The following is a 26,576-nucleotide window of genomic DNA, read 5'->3' as shown; positions in this document are numbered from 1 at the left end:
CGTTGTCCGGCGGATCTATCTGGCGTAGTTATGTAAAACGATACCTTCTAACAGTTTTTATTAGTAGAGCTATCAAAGCCCCGATATCAATAATAATTTGAAAGTGAAAGTAGTTCTTTTGGAAATACATATGCAGATCGAATCGTAAGGTTGAATATAGTGAGTTATAAAATGCCAAGATAAAGTGAGCACACTTGAATTTGATTAGCCTGTTCTCTAAATCGGTTAGTGAGCGTGCCCAAAGTTTCTGGAGCAACTTTCTCTTACGATGCAGCGGGCTTAGATAAAGCTTGTCTTGGGTCCTTTGATATGATCCTTCAGATAGTTTATCAAAGCTAAGTACACCTTCTCCTCGGCGCTGCTGACGTCGCACTGCATATATAGCTAAAGCGCAGAACGAACGTCTTTTCCATCGAGAAAAGCTCGCCACCGTGCTGCAGCGACACTATAAACTATGCCGCTCTCATGCTTCCTCGTCACCTAAAAATATGTACGCTGAGCCTAGCTTACCTGGCATCAACGTGATTTTAATATCAGCAGGGAGATATTACCCGGCAGCTGCATCTCTGCGCACTCATACGTATATGCAAGATGGTAGGTTACATAGTTTGAGGCTAAAATAACAGAGTGACATTTTTTGTTGGACAGTATTATGCTTGAAAAAAGACAAGCGTTGTCTTCGAAACGCCATTCCTTAGACTATTAGATTTTACAATATTGATGATATCGAAATGTGAAGTACTTGATATTGCCGGTGAGACGTTGTATAGCAAACTTGAAACGTGTAAAGACCGATACTATACTAGCCGAAGTAGGTCAGTTGTAAAAATTTTACGACAGATAAAATTTCGAGAAATCTCTTCCTCTGTACATGTTGCAACACTTTCAATGAATTTTTACAACGGCAACGTTCTCTAGATCGTATAATTGTATGATTAAACGAGCTAACCTGTAAGCAAAGTTTAATTATAATTATACTAGCGGGCTGGTCTGAAGAGATAAAATGTTGTCACGTCAGTAGTTCGATACTTCACAACAATTTTAAAGATAACAAAATAATTTTCCCCTGTTATCATTGCTATGATACTTCTGTACAATCCCATTATTTTAAAGTATTTTTAAACCTACATATGGTTAATCCGTTCTAGTTTAGGTTAAAAAAAAATTGGTGAATTATTATGGTTAATCCGTTCTAGTTTAGGTTAAAAAAAAATTGGTGAATTATTTTCGGGGGGGTATGGTGGGTGTTTAATATCTTTGGATGAGCCTACTAATATAATTGTAATTGAACAAGCTTATAAGTAAGCTCATTTAATCATACAATTATATTAAATGGTCTTGTAGTTGAGATCAAAATGTAGCTATTTAAAGTTAGATGAATAAATATATATATTCTTGCACTTTAATTATTTCTTTATCAAAAAACTACAAAATACAGTTTGCAAAACTGACTTTATCAATTAGCGAAAAATTATAAAATTTCACAAATACACTTGATTTATGAGTCTAACCAACAGTTTGACTAGTAGTTTCAATGTTAGAGCCCTTTCTCAATGCTTCAGACGTTGCAGCGTATCTAGTCTTATAATCACCGAAAAGTTCCGTATTAATATCGCCAATTTCTAATGTTATCATGACTAGTTGGATTATGCGATTTTCTAGTAGTAATTATAAGTTGATCATAATCTTTGAAATTCAGCACAGCTGTTTTTACAATATAGAGTTTTTGAATAGCAAAAAAACGCAAAGTTCTACTTCTTTAACTTTTGAAATTTTTTAAACTTGTTTTGCACGGTTAACGTCCGATGTTTTTAATTTTCCTGAAATACGAATTTTTGCTTCATTTTTCGAAATTACAATATTTGATAATTTCATTACTGCTAAAATCTGTACTTTCTAAGTTGTTATTAATGCTAATATAGTGACAAATTTATTAATTATATATTAAAACTTAAATTTTAATTAGGGATTCTACATCGGGATTCTTTTTGAAAGTCATAAATTTTAATGTAATATTGATAAGTGTGTCGTACCGCTCGGGGTACCGACACTACTAATATGATGTGCATTTTGGGGAGTCGAACGAGATCGAGATGGACTATTGACCCGAGAAGACGAGAAATAGGAATGTAAGTGACTACGACTACGAGACGGCTTACTGCACGGGACATACCTGCCGTATTCGATATTTCGCAATGCACTTCAATCGCTTCGCAATTCTGTCGTATCTTGTGAATAAGAAAATGACCTTGAAGAACGGCTGAAAGACGAAGTACTGGACCGTGAATACGATAATCTGCAAATCGATCATCCTTGCGATGATGCCCACGGCGTCGGGATCGGTGATATCTTGAAGGCATATCACTTAACCTTAACGTGTCGTCACCATCACACCACAAAACGTAATGGACTTGTGCAGAAGCCACATACCCACGATACCAAGAAAATTCTTTTGTTATTTTTAAAATTGTTTTGAAGGATCAAACTACTCGTATGACAAAATTTTGTCGAGGATGAGACTATGTAATTTTATAATTAGCCACGTGCAAAACAACATAGCTACCCTCATTCAACCTCGCTTTAATATAAACAGGGTGCGAAGCATCGTCGCTAAAAGTATATACAGAGCGGAGCGAGGTCGCGTATAAAAGTTGCCCATCTCGCGCTAGCTCTAACCGTAAACATCTACGAGCCTTCTTCGAAATGTTTACAGGAGGAAGGTAGAGGATAGCCAAGTAACTGCTTTTATTTTATCTACGCTTAAATGGTTTTCGATCTAGCACCAACGCTGCTCCTTCTCCGTGTTATGTGCGTTACACTTTCGACAGGATATAACCTCGATAAGGTTATATTCCCAATAGAGAGTGGAAATCTCATATATGCTGCTGTGTTACAAGTGAACAAGCGCGAACATGCTTTCCTTTACATTGTATAAAGGATATTAGTCGACTTCTGAGGTATATTGTTGGTTGTATGTACATACTTGTATTGAGAGTACCGTCTCTCTATCTCTCTATCTCGCTCTCTCTCTCTCTCTCTCTCTCTCTCTCTCTCTCTCTCTCTCTCTATATATATATATATATACACACACACACACACACACACACACACACACACACTATAGGACTCTTCCCTTCTGTGCGTTTGGTTCGTCAACTCCCCATTTAATAAATATTACAAAAAACTTCCAACTCTAATTTTATGCTATATTAAATACTGGTTAGTAATGGATTTGAATAAGCTTCAATTTATTATTTTATCCTCCAAAATTTTAATAAAACATCACACAAAATAACTATGGACGTTTTTATCTTTTATTAAAATTAACTAATAAGAATGAAGCATTCAAATGCATTGTTTGTAAAAAATATTACTTGTGAGGACGTTGAAATCTCAAGAAATCGTCGTAAAAGATGAATTTAAAAATTAGCATTGAACTATTTCTATATATTCATCCTCTGATGTTTTAGTAATTCACGGTTTAATATTTATTATTTATTATCTTTAGTGGCACTGATATAAGAGAACTATTTGAATCCAAATACTTTCGAATAATATTTTATTCGATAATACTAAATAAATTAATATTAAAATATCTAAACATATGTCAATTATTATACAATTAATATTATTTTATTTTTCAAACAACTATTAATTCCAAACAATTATCAACACTTTATCAATATCTCTCATTAGAACTTTATCACATATTTTTGAAAAAGGGGGTAAAAAGGCACATAAGGAGGCAATTATGGGCGCGCCTAAGGGAACAATAGAGGCTTATACCTATACGAGGTGTGTTCAAAAAGTAACGAGAATTTTTTAATTTCGCGGGTTTGGAGAGTCCGCTTGTATAAAATTTTTTTTTATTATGTTGGTACACATGCCCCTGAAGTACGATAAAATTTTCAGCAATATTCATTGCTTACTTTTAAAGTGGCAGCCGCTAACTTTAGAGGTGTTTTTCGAGCTCGGCGATTTTCGTTTGTGAAAAAAAATGGATCAAAGAATTTGTATTAAATTTTGCGTAAAAAATGAAATAAAGTGTAGTAAAGTTTGTCAAATGTTAACAAAGGCATATAGTGAGTCTGCTATGAGTAAAACAAGGATTTATGAGTGGTATAAGCGTTTCCAAGATGGCCACGAAAACGTTGAAGATGACGAACGACCCGGACGCCCAAGCACATCAACAACCGATGAAAACGTGAAAAAAGTGAAAGAAATGGTTATGAACGATCGCCGAATCACAATCAGAGAAGTCGCTGATGATGTTGGCATATCAGTTGGCTCATGCCATCAAATTTTTTCGAATGTTTTGGGTATGAAACGTGTGGCAGCAAAATTCGTTCCAAAATTGTTGAATTTCGAACAAAAACAGCGGCGAATGGAAGTTGCTCAGGAGTCGCTAAATGAAGTCAATAACGATGCAGAACTACTAAAACGTGTTATAACAGGTGACGAAACATGGGTTTACGGATATGATGTCGAAACTAAGGCTCAATCGTCCCAGTGGAGGCATTCTGGATCGCCAAGACCGAAAAAGGCTCGACAAGTACGGTCGAATGTGAAGGTTATGCTCACTGTGTTCTTCGATTTTAATGGCATAGTGCATTATGAATTCTTGCCACAAGGTCAAACAATCAATAAGCAGTACTACCTACAAGTTCAACGTCGTTTGCGTGAAGCAATCCGAAAAACACGCCCGAATTTGTGGCAAAACAATTCATGGCTTTTGCACCACGATAATGCGCCTGCTCACACTTCATTGCTTGTTCGTGGATTTTTGGCCAAAAACGAAACTGTAACGATGCCTCAGCCTCCATATTCGCCAGATATGGCTCCATGTGACTTTTTTCTATTTCCAAAAATAAAGAGAACATTAAAAGGCCGTCGTTTTACAAGCATAGATGACATTAAAAGCGAATCGCTGAAAGAGCTAAAAGCTATTACAAAGATCGAGTTTCAAAAGTGTTTCGAGGATTGGAAAAAGCGTTGGCATAAGTGTATTGTATCCGAAGGGGACTACTTTGAAGGCGACAACATTAATGTAGATGAATAAATAAATATTTTTTTCATATAACGAAAATTCTCGTTATTTTTTGAACACACCTCGTACATACATACATACATATATATACGTATGTATGTATGACTATATGTATGTATATATGTATACATGAATTTACCAGACGATACTTATGCATTGCTGCTACTGCATTTCATTTGAAATTGGTTAGACGTGAATATTGTGATGTGTACCTGCGTGGCTATTTTGCATATTCTGAGTTGAATTCATCAACGTATTTATTTTCGTATTATTTTTTGCATACTGTTTCCAAGTTTTCATTGTTAATTTGCAAGTATTTATTCACAATGTAAATACGTTTTTATTAATCTGCCTGCGCTTGCCGCAAATTCCACAATTATGTTATTGGCATTCTCTTTATTCGAGTTTGTTAACTATGATGCATAATATGCTAACGCAGACACCTTTGTAATGTTAGTACAATTAACTGCTTACACGCCCAAGACCATTTTCGTTATAGAAGTATGTAAATCAACAATGCCAAAGCTTTGAGCTTGCGTGGAGTCTCTTTACAGCCATGTCACGGTTTATTTGTGGTTATAGGGAAACAATGTGATTTTAATTTATCTTCAATGGTCTTATTTATTTTAAATTATACTATCATTGTATGATAATGTTCTATACAAGCAGGAATAAAAATATAAATTAGTAACAAATTATTCTGTGTCTTAAATAATGGAAAGATGTATTTCATTTGATGAGTAAATTAGAGGCAACAAACGTTGAGATAATAAATTATTATCTCGATTCAAAACAATAAAATTTAATGAAACAATTATATTGTCTTGAAATATAATTGAACAGAAAATTTGCGTAACTACCTCTGGGCATTATACTGTTAAATGAATGTATTATTTGACAAATAACATTATTTTGTCGATAATTTAGTTAATATTGACTGTGTATACTTTAATTATACCTATAATATGTAAGAATCGTGAAGTAATAACAATTTTATTGTCATACGTTGTTTGATTGTTAAGGAAAGAACAATTATGTTGCTAAGAAGATTGTAATTTTTTAGTTCGGTTGTTTTATCAATTATTTTATAGTTATAGCTGTGTTAATAGCTTGTCACTGGTATGTGAGATGTTTTGAGTTTTCTAACTGAAGCTATTGTTGTTGATTTGTCTCATTCTTAATAAATAGTGTTGTTATTGTATGAGTATGTGAATTTAATAATATTACTCGAAAATGCGAATTTTAATGCATTAACATGTTGAAGGTAGTGTACGTAAATTATGTATTGATCATACTTTTTATTGATTTTGTTTTCTATCTCATAAAAAATGCCATGTTATTCACAACTAAAGCTATTTCAGTAATTCATAATTTTCGAGAATATTCAAAAAGTGTGAATATTTTACAAATGTTCAGAATTGTTCAGAAAAACAAACGATAGTATTATCAACATGTTAATAAACATTTTTATATTTATGTCATAGGGTTCATATATAAAAAGAATTTGCAATGAACACTACCATTTATTTCAAAAACTATACGTGTCTACAAAGAAAGTTAGACTCACGTAAATTTCTAAGCTCTCCAAGGGTCCACGGAGACCTTATACATTAAAGACTCCTTACAAGCGACGTGTGATATCGTGCTTCGATCTCTTGTCGAAATTGTTCTTTTAGAGCTCTCCGCTCCAGTTCGCGCCCTCCTCTCTCTCTCTCTCTCTCTCTCTCTCTTCTCTCTCTCTCTTCCTCCCCCTTTCTTTTTCCGCTTCGTCCGTTCGATTTTTCACCGAAGCAAGTTTTAAAAAGGCTCGCCTATACACGCGTTAACGGCTACCGAATCCGTCTTATCTTTTTTGAACGTAAGGAAAAAAATGTGAGTGACACGTGTGATAGCTTTGTGTAATGGGTAGTTCTGGATTATCGAATGTCAAGTGATCGATATCCTATCAGTCTGTTATCGCTACATATTAATCACTTGCTTTGGTAGAAAATGATCATTGATATTTTGCGTAGAGTTGGATGAATATAAATAAACAACAAAATTAATCAAATGAAAAATTTATGTCGGGTTCAACGAAGATACTCAGTGATATTTTCAATTTACTAATTGTGAAATAGAATAGTTATGTGTAAATTGTAAAATTATTAACTTATTTCTGAGCAATTTTCGCTGTGTATCTGATTGACGAATTAATGTTACATTTTTAATCTCAGAAGGGTTTTTCAAACGAATGCAACGTTGGCCCATATACATTCAAAGTAAGTGATATCGCAATTCCCATAAGATCTACCTTAGGGAGCTCAGGTGTTGTTTGGTTCCTTTCACCGCTCGCAAATTAAACTGTTCGATCAAACCGTGAACTAGGATCTCTCTCTCTCTCTCTCTCTCTCTCTCTCTCTCTCTCTCTCTCTCTCTCTCTCTCTCTCTCTCTCTCTCTCTCTCTCTCTGTCTCTCTCGCTCACTCTCTCTCTGTAATCGTGTGAAAGAACGGCAGGAGCACGTGTACATGTATTCGAGAGAACAGCGTTGACTCATTTTGAATATTCATCAGGCCGCAGTGCGCATTCGTCATTGGCGTTGCCGGTTGTGCGAGAAATCGCATTACGATCGGTCCTCGTAATGACTGCGCTTGACAGCGAATCAGCAAGTTTGATAATGTGAGTGGCGCACTTCGAGCTAGTTTTACTATCCCAGTCATTACAAAATTAGCCTGGGCTATATATATATATATATATATATATATATATATATATATATATGTGTGCAGAACTACCGACTAATTGACTCGCTGAGAGAGAAAGGGAACTTGGATTGATGTACTGGTCAATCAATCATATACTGTGCACTACTTGGCTACTTGGTGATTAGATTGCAAATTGCTTTGAATTATTAGATCAATAGAATAACTATCATAAATTAATTTTGCATTTGACAACTTCGGGATATGTAGAATATTTCAAACGAACTTTATATAATCGGGCAAACTTTTATAAATAATAACAATTCTAACTTTCCGAAGACTTCAGTAATCATTACGTTATTGGAAAAATTTCATCAGAATCCAATGATTATTTTTATAACTTTGAAATAGGTCAAGAACTATATTTTACTAAATAAAATGGTTGAAAAAAGTTTTATTTCATAATTAGTCTCAGATCATGTTATTAAAAGAGAAAATACATAAGCTTGAATAATTGAAACTCTTAATTGTAAAAAAATAAAAATTAGCAATTTTAAACATCTAATTAAATTTTGTATGATTCTCGATATTCTTGTTATTCATAAGTCGAGAAAAAATCCTATCTAATTGAAAAATCCATCGATCGAATTAGTGACAAAATTAGTAGAACTATTAAAAAACATATTTTTTAAGAATAAATAATAATCAATAGAAGGTTCCATCTTTGCTCTTTTTGTTCTTTGTATTTTTATATAGTTCTTCGAGGTGGATGATATTGCCCTATAAAAGGTTTCTGCGTGTCATTTTGCAATGAAGGCCGTATCTCTCTTTCCAATCAAGCTTTGCGCGCATTAAAGACCTCAAGATTGTTCATGCGATGATCAAAAATTCTCGTTATGGCATCGAACGTCGGCTAATGAAGATGAACAAAGAAATACCGAGGTCATATGCTTAAAGAGTGTCTTTTCTTGGAGAGAACTCTATGAGTTTATGGGTCAAAGCTTCTTTTTTGCAATTCGAAATTTGTCGATGTGAAAAGACGAGCGTCCTTGATTTGCCGCAACAATGTTCATTCTGCTGGAATTGATTTTCTATTCTTCTTTTGTTGATGATTGCTACTATGCGGAAGGCGAAACAAGTTCTTTCTCTCTCTTCGATTGGAACCTCGAACTTTTTCATTTTACCGCTTTTTTCGCGATATTGTTTGGGAAACGTTTGGCATAAGAGAAATTTGTTTGGTCTTTTGAGTGATAAAAAATCTACTTTTATCGAAGCAAAATTTTTTTACAATATTTAATACATTACAAACCTTCAGTTTGAATATTATTTTTATACCCCTAAAAAAAATTAATAAATAATTAAATAATTAAATAATAAATAATAAAAAAAAATAATAAATATATCTAAATCGTACTTATAAAATATGTTAAAATGGAATATTATTGCATTTCATAAATCAAATTTAAGCTTTCAATTACAATTTTCAAGTAAAAGAAATTAATAAATCAATTAATTCATTGAACGAACTCAACAAATTTATGTTTTACATTCTCACTGGTAGATCAATTCCAATGGAAATGTAAATATACTTTTTAAAGTCGTTATTCTGTTCATATTTTTCTACAATTAGTGAATTCCCTATAATCAGTGGTACTTATCAGAGAGGTTCAGTCCGTCGACGTGAGTACTCGCGACTACTATAAATAGTCGCGACGACTTGATGGTTGATTCGTAAATCTTACTCTCTGAATGTCATTAATAGAAGATCAATAGTAATTCTTATTATTAGAATTTCCAGAGTAAATTTACATAATTGATCAATCAGATCTTCATGTTTCATGAGATTCGAATAAACTGTCGAATTTATTTTTAGAAAACTTTTTAAATATCTAAAATTGAATACAAAAGCTACAGTATTAATTTGTTTATGTTCTACTTTAAAGTGAATTAAGTGATAATTGAAAGGTTATAATTTTATCATAATTTCAAATAGTATTTTTTACTAGAACTACTAAAAGTAGTTATTATACAAAGAATAATGGCAGTCATAAAAATCTAACTATGCTTAGAGCGCAGTAATCCATATACTGGCTGCAAAATTATCTTTAAGTAGAATCACTGTGACCTCATCTTGCACGCATCTGTATTCCGTTAGTGTTCGTTGATAGCGGATAGCACTTTTTAATCTGAAAACTTATTTATTATGATAACACTTAGATCGATTGATATAAATGATTTTTTGAACGATCGTCCTTATTAATATTATAATTACAAAGTGAGCAATAATCGTAATAATATAATGGTGATGAGGAAGTTCATTTTTGCGATTATATTGAATTCTATTATTATCGAATTTCCAAAACGACATTTTGAAGAGTGTACACGAATAACGTTTCAACTTCATACGTATAGAGCCATTGATAAGTGCTTTAAAAGTTAATTATCTATAAACTTTTTAAAGTTATTTTATCGTGGACGAACAACTTGGTCAATTAACAAGTTCATTCGAGCAAATTAAAAGCAAATGTCAACGCATTAATTTCTGCTTTTCCCGTAAAAGAAAGTGAAATATTAAAAATCGGGGAGGCTAATTTTCAAGCATCAAAAAGGACATTTGAAGTACATAATTCAAAGGCACACGAATCGTGCAGAGAGTAGTAGAGGTGAAGTGGCGTGTACATGGCTAGTAGTAGTGAAAAGAGGCAAAAGTTCCACGGTTAAAAGCTCGGCATCTGTCATCGTTCGAATGCTGCCTGCACTTTTAAAACTCATGTCTGTGTGCGGATGTTACATATGCTAGGAATGAAAATTTCTCTTTTTTTATGTTCACTCGAGACTTGTTTGATTTACGAGTGCTCGAGGAAAAAGCGTCTGAAGAAAATTGGAAAATTGTATATAGTACTACGGAGCTATTTGACTTATAGCTGCACTCAAAAATTGCGTTCGAAAAAGTTTTTAATGGAGACACTTTGGTCGTGAGGAATATACGTCATTCTTTGCCGATGCGCCACGAATAAGAGGGTCAAGTGCCTATTTTATGGTTGAGCAAGTGTAATATTCGTGTCGATTGCTCCGATGTTATTCTTATTCTGTTTGTAATTATATTGAGTCGTAGTACGTCAAAACTGACATCGCGACAATGTTTGCCGTTTTATCCGTGAAAATAATTACCTGATGGATTTCAACTTGTATCGTGAGGAGACATTGACGTTTAAATCGATGATTATTTGCATATCATGAAATCACTGATTTTATCTTACATAATTAATATATGATTTATGTAGATTGCGCATAAACACGATATGATTTCATCTATCCAATACAGTGTTTTAGTAATGTAAACATTATTCTAATCGACGCTAAAACTACTAATTACGATACAAACTGTAATCACACTAGAATTGTAATTGTTCTCAAAGGTAATTTAGGACCAATTAATTATTTGAGAGACGGAAATAATTTGGAACTCAAGATAATTAGCTGTAATACAAAACTGCTTTGATTTACGATTTTTTTCTCGTTGACAAGCTCTCTAATTTGTTTTTTTCTTTTTGTTTCAGAATTTACGGCCAAGTTGCGTTCTGTGGACAAGAAAAGTAAGTAGCTCGTTAATTGGTATCTCGAAAAGTAGATCGAGTTACCCTCTCTTGATATCTGTTTTCGAGTTAATTGTGCGCCGAGCATACGTCAAATTCAATTTCATATTTTCAATTGTGCTCGTTCGTTTAAGCAAGTTTGACAAACAAATTTACCAAAACCACTAGATTTTACTGCTACGATAGAAATACGTACAATTCATTTCTTATCTAAATTAAATTTAAATTAAATTCAGCTAATTCTACAAACGCCAATTAACTTATCCAAGCTTATATGAATACCGCCTTTTCCAAATTAAAACGAAAATTCCGATGCTATCACTGGCTAATTCGGCGAACTTCGCTCGCTCTGGAAAATAGTACGGTCGAGGAAAAAAGAATGAGAGAAAATAGCCAAGCCACAACTAGAGAGAGCTTAGATAACCGGCTGCGCCTTTTTTTCTTTCGCTCCTACAATTTTCCCGAGGCGAGGGCGTAACCGAACTTCCCTTCATTTGCATGGACTTGCGCGACGCCCTCCTCCCCTCTCTTGGACGATTCGATTAATCGAATGGTCGAAGCGAATTGATTCCAACTGGATTGCGTGTTCGCCTGATGTATTTGTGGGACAGGTATTAGAAGTTAGAAGCGGTAATGTTAAGGTAGTTCGTGATTTTCTATTCATTAGGAAAACGAGCGTGACTCTTTCGAATAACCCTTGTTGGATTTCCAATTAATTACGGGGTCTGATTCTAGTTCAAATAATATTTTAATTTTTAATGTTTTGATTGACGGAAGTAGTACGGTCTTATTATCGTGAGAAATAAAAAGCAATTTTTCTCCAATCAGAATAATTGAAAAGTACTCTTATGCAGTAAAGTAACACAACTGTTAGTATTATTACTCATTTAAAATCTACACCATACCTATATAAAGAATTTTTTGAAAATCACACTTTTATCGCACTTTATTAATAGCACCTTTGAAGTCGCTTTAATATTCACGAAAATCCTTTGCAAGCTGAAATACATATGATTCTTGCAAAAAAACTTCTAATTTTTAACTTTCACTAACTTGGTTTGCACTACCATCTCCAACATGCCTTTATGACTTTTAATTATAAACCGAATCGTGAAGTTCGACCCTCAGGTTTCTGGGCCTTTACGTATTCAATGCCATTAATGAGATATTCAAAAGGGAATTTTAATCGTGCTTAAGACAAAAAAGGGTAGTCCCGTACAACTTTGTCAAGTGTATGAATTCGTAGCAAAGAGGAGAGAAAGGCGAAGTTTTGAATCTGTAAAACAGATAAAAAAGTGAAATCGCTTATTCGTGCAAAGTTTGATATGTGAGGTGCATATTGTATGGGAATATGAAACGATGTAATATACTGGAAATGTGTATAGTTATTTATTTGTAAAGTACAGAACTGTTGAACTAATTAGGACGAATGCCACTCAAGAGAGTACGCGTCTTGTACGAATATAGAATAAAACGTAACATCGTCTATCATGTAGGTGTCACGATCTCGTAGTATTTGTGAAGAACGTGCATGTCGTAACCAGTCATTCGTAAAATCATTTCAGGTAAGAGTAATGAAAGATTAGGTGTGAGAATAGATTAGTATATTTATATATTCTTAACCATCAAATCTAGAACGTGTACTTACAACCATCGCTATAGATATGTCCACTGTGAATTCAAAAGTCAAATAAAAAGTCTACCATGTATACGTGAAACAGTTATTGCGAAAATATAAAAATTATTTATGAGATTTTATTTTTCTGAGATTTTTTTTATTCAATATCTGTTCTTAACAAACTCCTCTCAGTAAGAAATCTTAAGTCTCAACTCTTGAGGATAAGTCCTTACTGAGCAAAAAGTGAACCGAAGGCTTTCATTCTTTAGCATTATAGAATCCAAGTTCATTACTCAGTAAATGCTAGAATAGCTGCTTTACATTTTCACGTAAATCAACAGAGTAAAATTGTAGTACATTCTCATGTGTATTTATTTTATTTGTTGATAGAATATTTATATGAGAATTTTTTTTATATTTTATAAACGTATAGAGTTAATTGGTAAAGTATTTCCAATAGATTTTCTTGAACCTTTGATATCAATATAGTAGTATTTTGAATAAAAATTTTCTTAGAGTAAAAAGATAGAATAATTTATTTGAATTTCTTCTATGCTTAAAAAAAATAGAGTAACATTATTTTAAAATTAATGCACTCTAGTGAATTCTTTCGAAATCATGGGATTTAAAGAAAGAAAAATAATATTTATGTTATTTGATGTTAATAAAGTATGCTTTGATTCACTTTCTTGCTATATATTTTCAAAATAATAATTTAGATTGATAAGGATCCAATAAGAATTTTTACGATGATTTTAATCTAGTTAAATTTATCATAATTTATCACTCTTAAAACATCAGTATTGCTCCACTTAATCTTCATAATTAAATACATATGTGTTATTTATTATTAAGTTAGAATAATTGAATTTTTTCACTTGAATTTTATACAACTGATCGGGAATGTTTTTAGTGAAGCAAATCTTCAACGGATATCTAGAAAGTGTAGAAAAAATGAGTATTTTTGCATTCATTTGACATGGCACTCGACTTGAAAGTCTTGTTAAATTTCCATTTTCAATTTCATACAGATAAAGAAATGAATATATTGATTTTATGCAACTCGTAACATACTTCCAAATGTTATTCCATCTACTCAAAAAACAGTTTGCGTTAAAACTTTAAGTCCGGTTAACGTCAAAGTTAAAAATAAAAAGCGGAGAAAAAATACACGCATCAGACAACATCTCGTCGCAGCAGGTTTGTGCGCGGCATACCGAATACCCCGCAGGCAAAGAATCCAAAAGGTATGTTCGCAAAAAGATGGAGCGGGAGGAGGAGGAAAAAGAGAAGAGAGTAGCGCGATAAAACGTCGGTAGCCTGCAGGAGCACACGAGTACGTGACAAACGCGCCGAGCAACGCCCCGTTGATGTATCGCACGCGGGGCTCACTTTTCACCCGGCGAATTTATTTATTCGACCCGCGCTTCTCACAGCTATACATGTACCGTAGACCAAAGTGTAAGAGGCCGTTGGGATATGCCTTTTGTACAGATATTGTAGTTAATACTAATTTCATTTGTGGATGCCTCCATTAATGTACTTATTTTATTAGCAGCAATCAAGGTTTGCCGAAATTTCGGTTTTTATTTTTTATTCAATGAAGTGCTTTCATTATTCTGGAGAATTTAATTATAATCGAATAATAAAATAAGCACAAATATTGTTAGTTATATGATCATAACAAGACAATTATAATAATCAAAATGAATCATAAGTATCAACGAATAATTTAGTATTGACAGTACTTGAAGAATGTTATATGATATGATGTTGATGAAATATATGACATATGCTAATGAAATACTCCGATGATAGAATATATATAATACATTAATGAATCGATTCAATTCTACAGGAAAAGTATAAATTTGAAAAGTTGTCGGTAATGTGCAGCGAAGCGGGTCGTTAAAAAATCAAGCGCGCTCGACTGGTCCGTTCTAAATCAGGCAGCGGCGAGCAAGTTTAATTTATCGACGACAACCTACCGTCCGTCTAAAGGGAGGGCCACGACCGCGATTTTACGAGCCGCCAATTGCTCGTTTCATGAGGACGCGCCAAGTGCCCAAGCTTTCAGCTCCTCGTATCTTTTACCTAGCTTGGATTAATGTGCTGAACGAGAACTTCAGATTTAACTACTTTTTTTTTTCTTTCCATCAATCTCTTGAGTTGTAGAGAAAAAGACTAGTTAATCAACGGTTTCAATATTGCAGCAGTACAGAATGCTAAAAAAAAATATCGTTATTCTGTATAGTTTGGTTGGATTTGCGAAAACAGATATCTTTCATGAATTTCTGCTTTTACGTCAGAATGTTTCAAGCAGATGAGAAAAAAATTCGATTATATAGAATATTAATTAAAATCTTATCATTAAAATGTTGTGAAATTTTCATGCTTAAAAATTTTATAAAAAGCTAACAGATCACGTATAAGCCTCCTTTTGAAAGTGTCATTCACAATGAAGGAGCTAAACATATAGAGAGGGAGAGAAAGCAAATGATAGCGATCGTAGGCACTCGAACGTGCGAGCTGACCACAATAAAAATTTATGGATTAGGCGCGTAGCTGTGAGCGCGCGTGTGTAAGAGGGCTTTCAAACGAAACCACTAAACGCAAAATCAACCATTATCACGCCGAGCTTTATGGCGGCGAGGGGTCGCGCCGCGCGTCTGCTTTAAACGGATTACCCAGCCGTATTAAAGCCGACGTTGGCTTTGCCCGGCTGTGGTGCATATCATTCGCTTCGACGCTTCAGGGCTAGCCACCTGTATGACTCTCTCGCTTTCTCTTTTAGCTCTGCTTTTCGCTCTTACCGCTCCCTTTTTTTTTTTGCAATTGGCGCCGAGCTGATGACTTTTTTTGGTATCATCAATTTGAAAGATAGAATATTACCTGCGCAGCTGACTCTTATTTACGTTTCATTAGATAATTGGATAAAAATTAGAGCACCACTGACTGCGAGCTTCAATCACTTTAATTTCGCTTTGCGCGATTTTAGACGGACAAACTAATACTTGTTTTAAAAGCAATTTTCATTGATCATTATAGTTGTTTCATTTTAGAACAAATATTGTTAAATTTTAAAGGGGATATTTCGATAAGCCATTCATGAATATTCAGGTTGGAATTCTGTTATTAGCAAATTTATCAAAAATTTTTCATACGAATAGGGTAATAATATCTTGAAAAAATTCACTTACTCCTGCTCAACAAAAACACTATTCCATATCTATTGCAGACTGTCAGATGGTTCTAAGTGCGAATGCTTAGAACACATCTGGCCGACGTATGTCGGTCGCGCGGGGAAAACTGCTGGGGAATCCCGATTTCTTCTACAGTAGCGATGCCGATAAGTATCGGGGTAATTGGCGCCGTAAAAATGTGTTTCCTCGGGAAAAATGAAGTGTAGGATGGTTCTTTCGACATTGCAAGCGTCAACCTGTTTTCATTCATGGTAGCGTACTAAATTCGGCATGCCCTTTCAATGCTTTTCTCATCTGGTGGTGTGGCTATTAGCCAGGGCCGCACGCTACAGTTTGGCTGAAAGCGAGAGCCACGTTTTACCAAGGCTTAGCCTCTACGAGTTTCGGCTGCGATTCGAAGATAGCCAAGGGTTATCCCGAGATCGCTCAGCGACCCACGAGCAGGGCAGAAGGTTAGGGTGAATGTAAGAGTTCAGAGGGCCTCGCCCACACGCGAAGAGAGTGGGGGAGGGGGGCAGGAATGAGACGCTTGCACCGAAGAGATGAGCAGCCTAGTTAGTTGTGTTTTGGTCTGAGTGCAAGAGCAGAGTATGCCTTTTCTTTTTTTACGATTATTTGCTTCCCTCCCTAACAATATCTATTTCTCATTTCTAGAAGTAATTTCACATGAATAATAATTTCACCTGATTAATTACACATAAATTTTTGTGTCTATTAGATAGGCGCGTGTGTGTTTGTATCCGCACTGTAGGGACAAGGTTGAGTAAAAATATTAAGGAGTAGACAGCAGTTTATTGTGAACGAAATCGAAGACTTAGATTTTATTCACCATAACAATAGAACGATCGATGACAAATTAGAACAAGAACAAAGCGGTAACGAGTACAAATAAGCGGTACCAATACTTGAATTGAAAATTCGGCCAAAAAAAAACAAATAATCTTCAGTGGAAGAAAAAGGCAAATTTTTACGGAGCAAACGAATAGTCGTGGAGAGGTGACTTGCTTGTCATGGCGGAAAAATCAAAAAAAACTTTCGCGATACGTAACACCGAAGCTCTAGCAATCGGAGTCGTGTGCGAGTTACAAGCGAGACCAGAGGACCAAAAGAACATGTCGCCGCTCGCGATTAGGGTGCAATGATCGTTAAACCGATTCGCAATCGCATTGCTGAGAACGTTGTGCAATGCTATGGTATTTTTTCATGCGTGTTCACAATCTTTGAACGGCGCATTACTCCTTTACCAAGTGCTAAAGCGGTCGACCAGACGAACAGATATTTTTCTCTTCTATCCCTTTCACACGCTTCCCCGATCGCTTGCACATGTCCAGGTGCGAGATCAGACCGCTCGAACCCTAAACCGCTAAGCCTTAAATCGTTAATCTTTAGATCAACATCGAAGTTGCGGACATATGCGTTGCACATGGGCCCAAGCAACGTTTTCCCAAGCGAAATATAATTTCGTTTCCTTTTTTATTACTTTAGGCGTTCCCAGCTTTGGTCCTCCACTCCATAGCCGTTCTCTGCCTCGCTACCTGGAATGTTCCTCGCTGCCAGAGTGAAAGTGCCCACTCCTTTAGCGTTCTTTAGACGCACGTTACGGCGATATTTTTGGGAATGCGAAAATAGAACCGTTGCCAGAAAAAGAGCTGAGATAGTCCAAGGGCGAACGAGCGAGTGAGCGAGTTAGTAATGCTTGAATCATCGTGAAATACGCCGAGTGCTCCTACTAACTTCCAGGAATTCGTTGGTCTCTTACTTTACTTACGTAAAGCTGTGCGTAGCAACGTAAATACAACCCTCCGCTTCTTCGATTTGATACTAGCAGTCTCGGCGTCTTTCGCTATTTGCAAATGCATCGCTGGTTCCATTCATCAATGTTTGTGTTCAGATCCCTGTCGTGGCAACGTATGGATTGAAGTTGATAAAAGAACGTCTTTTTCGTTGTTCGAGAAACCATTAAGTTAATGAAAAATCGTCTTTTTTGTAAAAAATCGTTCACTCGAAAGAACCTATAGTCATTGTCAAATAAATAGATTGAAATTTCCTCGTGTGAAGCGATAACTTGTTATGTACAGCACAGTGAGTTAAAATTGATGATCCGTGATACTCAAAAAGTGGAAAAGTGGATTTAGTTTTGCAGCTTGTTTTACGGGTTAAAGTTGTCGCATGAAGATAGAGAGTACGTAGGCTTTTCGAGAGTATTTTATACGCTGCGCCGGAATTACAGCAGCGCGGCTTTTCCAAAGTCGATTGAGGCTATCCTGTTATGGGGCATTGTGGTCCTAATAAAAGTGGTTTATAGGCCTTCTTGAGCATACGAATGGTGTGCTTTCTACTCGCGAGTTACGAATAATTTGCTTTTTAACTATATAAGCTGCCGAGTTGATACTTCAGCATCTGATTTATATTCAATTTCTTTATACAACTTCTTTATTTATGAATATATATTAAAAATATTTAGAAATTTAGTTATACTTTACGATCCTTACATTCCTTTGATTTTAAAAATAGAAATAATCTTTCATATACAATAACTCAAAAACATTGTACTACCAAATTTATTCTTGGTATAAATATGTCACTAATTAAGCAATATTTTTATTTACAGAAGTTTCATATTTTATTGAAAATTAGTTTTCTACCTCTTCCATTTACTATTAATGCGATATACTTATAGAGAAGCAAAACTTATATTGTAGGTAAATCAAGGTTCTTTTTTCGGTAATATATAAGATAACTTGTTAATAAATTGTTAATATTTATATTGTGTATAGTTGGAAGCAGATACGAACTAACCGTAAGCTTATCCTATACTCAATGCATTTTAAAAAACTAGTGAACTTCATACTTGGAAACGTTCTTCGTATATCCTAATTGTTCCTCTATAATTACACTCTCGCGTATGTGGCTTATCTCTTAGTGTATAATGTTATAAATATTCGATAAACATCTTTTTCACTTGCAATACAAATTTAATGTTTTTTCTCATATAAAATAAATTCGACAATGATATATATTTCGTAATTATTAAAATCGACTAAAACGATAGAATGAAAATTAGTTCGTCGAGGAAAAAACCCAATGGACTGAGTACACGGCTTGGCTGATATTAAGCGCGAAAATTTACTCCCCTCGCGCCTTCTGCTCGGGATTAAATAAGTTCGTATATGCGACTTTCGCAAGATGCGCTCCTGGTTCAGGGATGAAACGAAGGATTTTTTTTCTTTATTCAAATTGGATTAACAAATGAGAATAGGTTGAAACTTCAAAGGATGTTTATTCATTTTTACTCGAGTTGCAAGTTCTTCAAAAGAATAAATTACGAGTTAAACTTCTTTATCCGCATTCGTTCAATATGCATATTATCGTATTCGCGCAATTTACTCGTTTTCTCTATCTAAAAAGTTACAACCGGCATAATAAAATGTTTTAATTTTGTTTTAATTGCTATGAATCTAATGTGATATTAAATTAATGTTGTTGTTTGAAATAAAAAGCTAAAATTTGTTAAAAAATTTATGGTTATAATATTATCTGCAACGTTAGTTTAGAAGTGCTACGATGCTCACCTTTCTAGAATTCTGCACTTCCTAGTTTTATTAAGTTACGCTTGATCAGCTGACTCGTGTGTTTTACGTTCCTGCCTATGGTAAAAGTTTCGCTCTAAATAGTTAGCTAGAAGTTTCTTTTTTCAGCCGAGTGCAAAAGCTATATCAAAAATGAAAGTTTAATCACTTTCTCAAGAAACTTCATTTATCGTTTCGAAGGCTGACGTTGTGGAATTAACTATTGACTATTGACCGAGAAATCCGTTTGCTCCTCTAAAGGAATGAGATTTTCCATAGAATGAGAATGAATTACAATATAATACAATATCGAAGTTTCTTCATTACAAGATAGTTGATTATAGTCTTTGGTTGATAGCCTTTCTCAATTCATTACATATTTACAGGCTGATGAAGGTTCGTTCAGGAATTGATGTCAAAAGACGTTTTTCCGCGTAATACGAGCTAATCACGAAAAATGGCTTTACTTCACTTTTATGGATGACTGAAAAGACTCGCGTATATTGCGCATGACTTTGAAGCTTTTTATCAGATGACTTTAGTAGAGTATATACCAATACCAATAGAACATTTTTATGGAAAAATATTTTCTTTGGAAAAAAAATTATTAGCTAGAATATTTATTTGATAAAAAATATATTTCTTTAACAATATTTGTAATGTCGTAAATATTGTAATTAATGAGTTCTGTAACGGTATTGATTAAAAATTTCGTAAAAACTTGACAATTCAACCGTAACTTCTTTAAGGATTGAATTTAATAAATAGCTGCTGAAGTCTATCAATATTGAAACCTATCATGTAACAAATGCATAGAATTAAAGATAAGTAGCATAAAAGAAACAACGATCAATCTCTTACTCGAATATTTTCAATCATACACCTTTGTTTTTTCACCGTTGAATAAATTGAATTTTCCAGCTCGACGTTCGAGAACAATGCCACGTCGGCAGGAGAAGCTTCTCTCTCTCCTCTTATTTTACTTCTTTTTTTCCGTTGTTTTCTTTTTTTTCCAAGTCAAGCCACATGTATCTGTGTACACTTAAAGAAAGAGAGAGAGACCTCGATTTCTACAGCGATATACTACATTGAATGCGACACCGGTAAATAGTGGCGAAAGAAGTCTTTTCTCGTTACTCGTAAAAAGGACAACGTCGGAACCCGAGCGAGAAGAGAAAACTCACTGCAAAAATAATCGAAGCACTAGGATCTCTTTCTTCGCCTGCTACATTCTTTCGCGAGATATTTTCAGGTTCCTCAACTGCATCGTTTATCTGAAGGACGAAAGCAAAGAGACAGAAAAAAAAGAGTGGAAAAAATGAAAGGAAGAAGAAAATAGGATTTGAGTATTCAAATATTGTTGAGAATGATTAAATGATCATCTTCGTCGACTAAGCGATCTATGAATCATATAAAATTCGCAAATTCAACAAAATATACGGAATGGCAGTTAAAAAATCTGTTTATATTTGCACAGTAAAATCAACTGAAAATTGATCAGGAAAAGAAATAGCGACAGTTTAAAAGCATTATAAATGAGAGAATCTAGCAAATAGAATGAATAAAAGTTGAGCTAAATAGAGAAAGAAAAATAGCGGCAGCGAAAAAGATGCAAGAAGAAAAACAGAAGTGAAAAGCGAGGAGAAGAAGGATAGACGGCGCAGATAATAAATGAAATAGAGGATATAGAATAGATAGAAAGGCGGTCGTGTACGCGTAAGGGCGATCGGTCGGAACTGTGTCTATACGAGTACATGTCCAGGTGTATCTTGTCAATTCGCAAGAGAGCGTAGCGGATAGTAATGGAGTTTTAATTCGTTTGCAAGAGTCCGAGAGAGAATCGAGGGAATAATCCAGTTTGGCTTGGCCTGCACTTGTGTATATATATATATATATGGAACATCGCGTGAGAGCCCATTGCATCGAGACTCAAACGCTGATTGCGTTTTACTCAAGAAATGTCTCCGTTGTTAATCACCTTTCGTAGCGAAAATGATACTTGCCAAGTTCATGAGATATATGTTTCTTAAAAAGAACTTTGACGAGTGCCGAATGTATTTATTTTTTGTTATATATTCAATTTGTAATTTAATATTTCAAATTTAAAATTATAATTGGTAAAATGTCAAAGTTTCGGTACCTGGAAATGAACAAGATTTTAGTATTATTGTCAAAGTTTGAGAAAGTTAAATAAGTTTATTGAGCCAACTTCTCAATGAAAATATAGTGATTTATTTGAGTTTTCATAAGAAGTGTTCTACGCTCAAACTCCAAATAAGAAAGTAACATCTTCCAACCAAATGCGCGTCAAGACAGCAAAAATTCTCCTATCGCTACGACAATGATAGGCATCTAAATTAATTCAAATTTAAGAAATTTAAGATCGCAAAAGTGAATTGTAATATTCTTTTTCTTAATTACAAGTTTAAGTTCTAGTTTGAGAATTAATCAAGAATCTTATCAAATGTCTCTCTTTCGAAGATAGTAAGAATAATCAATTGATTGATTTAAAATTTAATTTCGTTTGAATTTTTCCACAAGAAATTGTACGTTATTTATATTACGACCATTTTATAAAAACCGTGAAATAACGAAGGAAAATTTATTAGTTTTAAAAATTCAACGGAACAATATTTTGTGATTATCTTGTATCATAAATACAAAATCACGTCGCAAATAATGTCATAAGAATTAATAATTTATATTTAACCTCAACTACGTGAAAAAGAGAAACTCCCTTTGCCGGTCGAATCTGATGCAAATTTTTCCGATTGCCTTGTGAAATTTCAGTTGGTCGAAAAAAGATACCGATAATTTGCTCGCTCAGTAATCACTTTTTCCATTCCATCATTTTATTTTTCGTGTTTATTTATTGGAATAAATCCTTCTCCGGCAGAAGTAAAATCGCATTACTTCGATTATTTGCAAAAGAGCGACTAATTAAGTCAAACGTACAAAATAATAGTCGTTCTCACGCCAATTCGCTTTCATGAAAAGTATGTAAAGGACGTATTGAGCTGACGTTCTTGACGGCAATTTCTATTTTTAGTTGAATTCAACGTTTTTAATTTCCAGTTTTACATGATTGAAAAAAAAAATTCACGATAAATGTTTATTTTCTGTTTTACGCCTAGTTTTTCTTGTCCTCCGTGGACGGGCAGGGTTTCATTCGTGGACTTGTATAAGAATTTCATTCGAATTGACATTAATGTCATTGCATTTTTCAATATTTCAACTTTTACATTGAAACACTCGATGATACGGAAGATCGTATTCATATCACAATCGAAAGTCAAATTCAACAAAAGCTTTTCCATATCCCATAAAAATTCACGTCTATAGCGTGATGGGATCGTATAACCCTGACCATTTTCTTTCATTACCGCAAAGAGTGAGTAAAGATATCAAACGCGAGTAGACATAGGGCGTTTTAACGAGCACTCGGTTGGAGGAAGAGGCATAAATGGGGCGCAAATGCACGTCAACGAGAGGGAGGGAGGAGCAGAAAGGTGTTATTGACGTCGAAAGAACATCGAGTGGCACCTTTCCAAGCCAGTGGTCCGAAGATCACAGGTAAACTAATCGACAGGGCTCATCCAAAAAATGTCAAAGCGTTCGGGACACTCACGTCACGCTCTACTGTGTGCCACTGCCGTCGTTATACGGAGTAGTACAAGTGCGATTAGTCGAGCCTCTTAAGTTTTTAATAACAGCCTTTTATCCGATCGCCACTTAACGAACCGGAATTTTCTCTTTGCTCGTCAACGACTTTTTTTTCTCGCTTTTGTGCTAGAGCTTTTTGATTTTTTATTTAGACTCTAGATATAAAGACTATATGCATATCGCATCGAAATCATGTTATTGTTGCGTAATATTGAAACTATAAAATCTGCTATAAATTTTATCATTAATTAGTTAATGAAATTATATTTGCCATTGACAAAGTAAGAGGTGTTAGCATTTCGCATCCTTTATGCGACAGAGCACTGCATTTAATGTACAAAATTCAATCTTCATCTGCTATTAAATCTACATGTACAGTGGCGTAAAAAGATGCTTAGTTTCAGACAGCGCTTCTTTCCACTGATATTTGGTAGTACTGTTTATCCAAAGCGATTGTGAAGATACTTCGAAGCGATGCGAGTAGGTTATCGATATGGACATTTGGACATTAAATTCCGTGAAATTGAAAATTGAATTTGTCGTAGTAATATCTATTTTGAAAGTTTATCTTGATTTCTCAATTAATATGGAATTTTTTCTCGCAGTCATAATAATGTACGTAAAAATCTCGAATCTTTTCATTTCGCAGCCAATCAGCCACTTTCAAATGAATTCGTCTATGATCCGATTGCACTCAAAGTAACAAAGAAAAAAGTTGCACGATTTATACAACTATTGCAGGAAAATGAAGCATCGAAAAAGTCATCGTTGTTACTCTCTCTCTCTCTCTCTCTCTCTCTCTCTCTCTCTCTCTCTCTCTCTCTCTCTCTCTCTGTCTCTCTCACAAAGCTAAATGCCATTCGCAAAGGTTGCTGAAAGAGAAATGAAGGGAGGAGAAGAAGAGAAATAGCTTTCACGGCAATGAAAAAGAAGTCGATTGTTGCGAGTCAAGCAGCTTAGGAAGAGCTTTCGCCCTCTTAAAGATAGGAGCCAAGCTAGGAAACACTCGCTCTGTAGCAGAGAATGCATCAAGCTTGCGCGTGGTGGCAAGCTAAAATTTCAATTACCCTAATGCCTCTGGAGAACACTGAGCAAAATAAAGAGTGCAAAAAAGCAAAGATAAGCCTTGCCCTCCGTGACTGAAGAAACTATCTTTTTTTTCTCTTTTTTAACCGGCGTGGTCTTATTTTCTAGCGATGTATGCCCCGAGGTTGGACCAGATATGAAATGCAAGGACCAAGTGAGGCAAAAAAAAGACCAATCTCATATCTCCAAATTCCCGAGATTCTTTGCACGCTTGGAAAAGAGGGAGAGTGAGAGGAAGAAAGAGAGATAAAGAGGGGGGGGGGGGGGCGACCGAGACAAAAAGGGATTTACTGTTCACCGGGCGAACATTTTTCGGCTCGTACACTCGCACACACGTGAGAAGGAGAAATGGAAAGGTGGCTTGAGATACTTTCTTTTTACGAGCATGTGGAAGGGATGTTTGAAGGATTTTTTTTTCACTCTTTACGCTCACTCTCTTTCTTAGGTACCTTTCTCCCTTTAATGCGACCGAGCATGAAACGTTTTGTTCCTCGTAAAATTCATAATTCGCTTTGTAAAAAACATTCTAGTAAGAAGCTTTGCTTTTATTTTGTGATTATGAATTTTTTGCGCTTATGTGCAAGAATTTTTCGTGGTATGCACTTATGTGCTACTGATTAGTAAGAATTAGTATCTTTGAAGTAGTATAAAAAAATTGTACGAGAAACATGACATTATCAATCGACTACAAAAACTACTTCTTGCAAGACAAATACAAATGGAGCTGATCGGACTGACCTTATTCTAAAGAGTGCGCTCGAAGAATATGTCGAATGGTAAAAGAAAATTGTAGATGAGTATAGGTGAATCAATAGTATCAGAAAGCGCTTATCGTAAAAATTGAGTACCGTCTTCCAGCATGCAATACTACTTTGTATGTTTGATGGAGAAAGAACTCGCAAGTAATTTAATTTTATGTAAGCGCAGAGTTCTTCAAGAGCCTCGTCAATATCTACACCCGATAGGAATTTTAGGTAGGTCATAAAATCAAACGAGTAGAGCTCGCAGGATTGGTTATATTTTCGAGGAATAGGATCATTTGACCCGCTAGCTGGTTTCTATATGTCTGTTCAAGAAAAAGTCTGAGCACAGCGAATTACGGCTTCTTCAACACCACTCACATGTTCGGTATCGGCAGTCACATCAGCTACATTGTTAAAGGTCCTTTTTCAGAAGGGCATTATAAGTACCTAAAACGCTTTTGAATTTTTATAGCAGCTTATCGCTTTAGTTGCGATGCATTAATATTTCGCTTACCTATGAATAAAAGAAATGTTGTTTTCAAAACTGGAATGATACTACAAGCTCGAAAGTATTTCCACCGAGAAGTAGTGTAGCATGAAAGAATTATCACAGTCGTATATGGAATTTACATTCGTAAAGTATGTGATAAAGTATTATTCTTTTTGCATCAACTATGCAGTTGAAAGCATAATAATTTTCGTTTGTTCCTTGTTATTTTAGATATCGACGTTACGATTCTTTTTACTTTTCCACTCGACTTTTTTCGCATGACAACGTCTTACCCATAAAATATGACCATCTCGCAAAATTATGAAGCTGTCAATCGCATTTTTTTTGCTTGTCTCTCTCGCTTGTTTAGTAAACTATTCGCGTAAGTCGTGGGCGATCGATATCGTGAGTTTATCGTGAAATTGTCTGAGAGTGAAAGAAAATGTGAGGGGGAAAAAAACATGAAGGTGTGCGAAGGACCTATGAGATCGGCGACAAAGTGATGTAACATCAGCTAAGATAGGGATGAAATGGGTCGATAGTCTCTCAATCCTTGGGTAATACGTCGGCTTTGCTCTCTTTTTCCTTGCGCCGCTACGGTGCCTCTATCTTATCGAACGCGAGTGAGGCGCCGCTGAGGGTATCGTCAAGTATCTGTGGAATTCGGAAAATTTGTCGATATTCGCGCAGGTCATCGAAGAGCGAGGAACTCGCGCCGCGTCCATGAAAACTTCATGAGCGGGCATTATTCCCTTCTCCCGCGATCCAATAGCCGTTACACGCTTCTTGGATGAGTCTTATATGTGCATCTAGCTCGAGCGTGTTCCAGTTAGGGCTGCCGCGCTCGAATACTGCCGTCTGTTTACAAGCTCTTTTTCCTT

The 26,576-nt window shown here is 35.0% G+C and overlaps 1 protein-coding gene across 3 annotated transcripts in view; it reads left to right on the top strand.

Annotated features, from left to right (window-relative positions):
• LOC131666053 (obscurin-like) overlaps positions 1-26,576 on the top strand; it is a 178,437-nt gene that overhangs the window by 63,975 nt on the left and 87,886 nt on the right. For all 3 annotated transcript variants that reach the window (XM_058938396.1, XM_058938398.1, XM_058938395.1), the window contains exon 2: positions 11,288-11,323. The gene's annotated coding sequence lies outside the window, so the exon portion shown is untranslated. The remainder of the gene's footprint in view (positions 1-11,287; positions 11,324-26,576) is intronic.

The sequence above is a fragment of the Phymastichus coffea genome, unplaced genomic scaffold (genome assembly GCF_024137745.1).
Source record: "Phymastichus coffea isolate CEN01 unplaced genomic scaffold, Cenicafe_Pcof_1.1 PCOF00056, whole genome shotgun sequence".
In the NCBI taxonomy this organism is placed as follows: domain Eukaryota; kingdom Metazoa; phylum Arthropoda; class Insecta; order Hymenoptera; family Eulophidae; genus Phymastichus; species Phymastichus coffea.
Note: the sequence above shows the minus strand (reverse complement) of the source record. Positions and strands in the feature narration are given on the sequence as shown.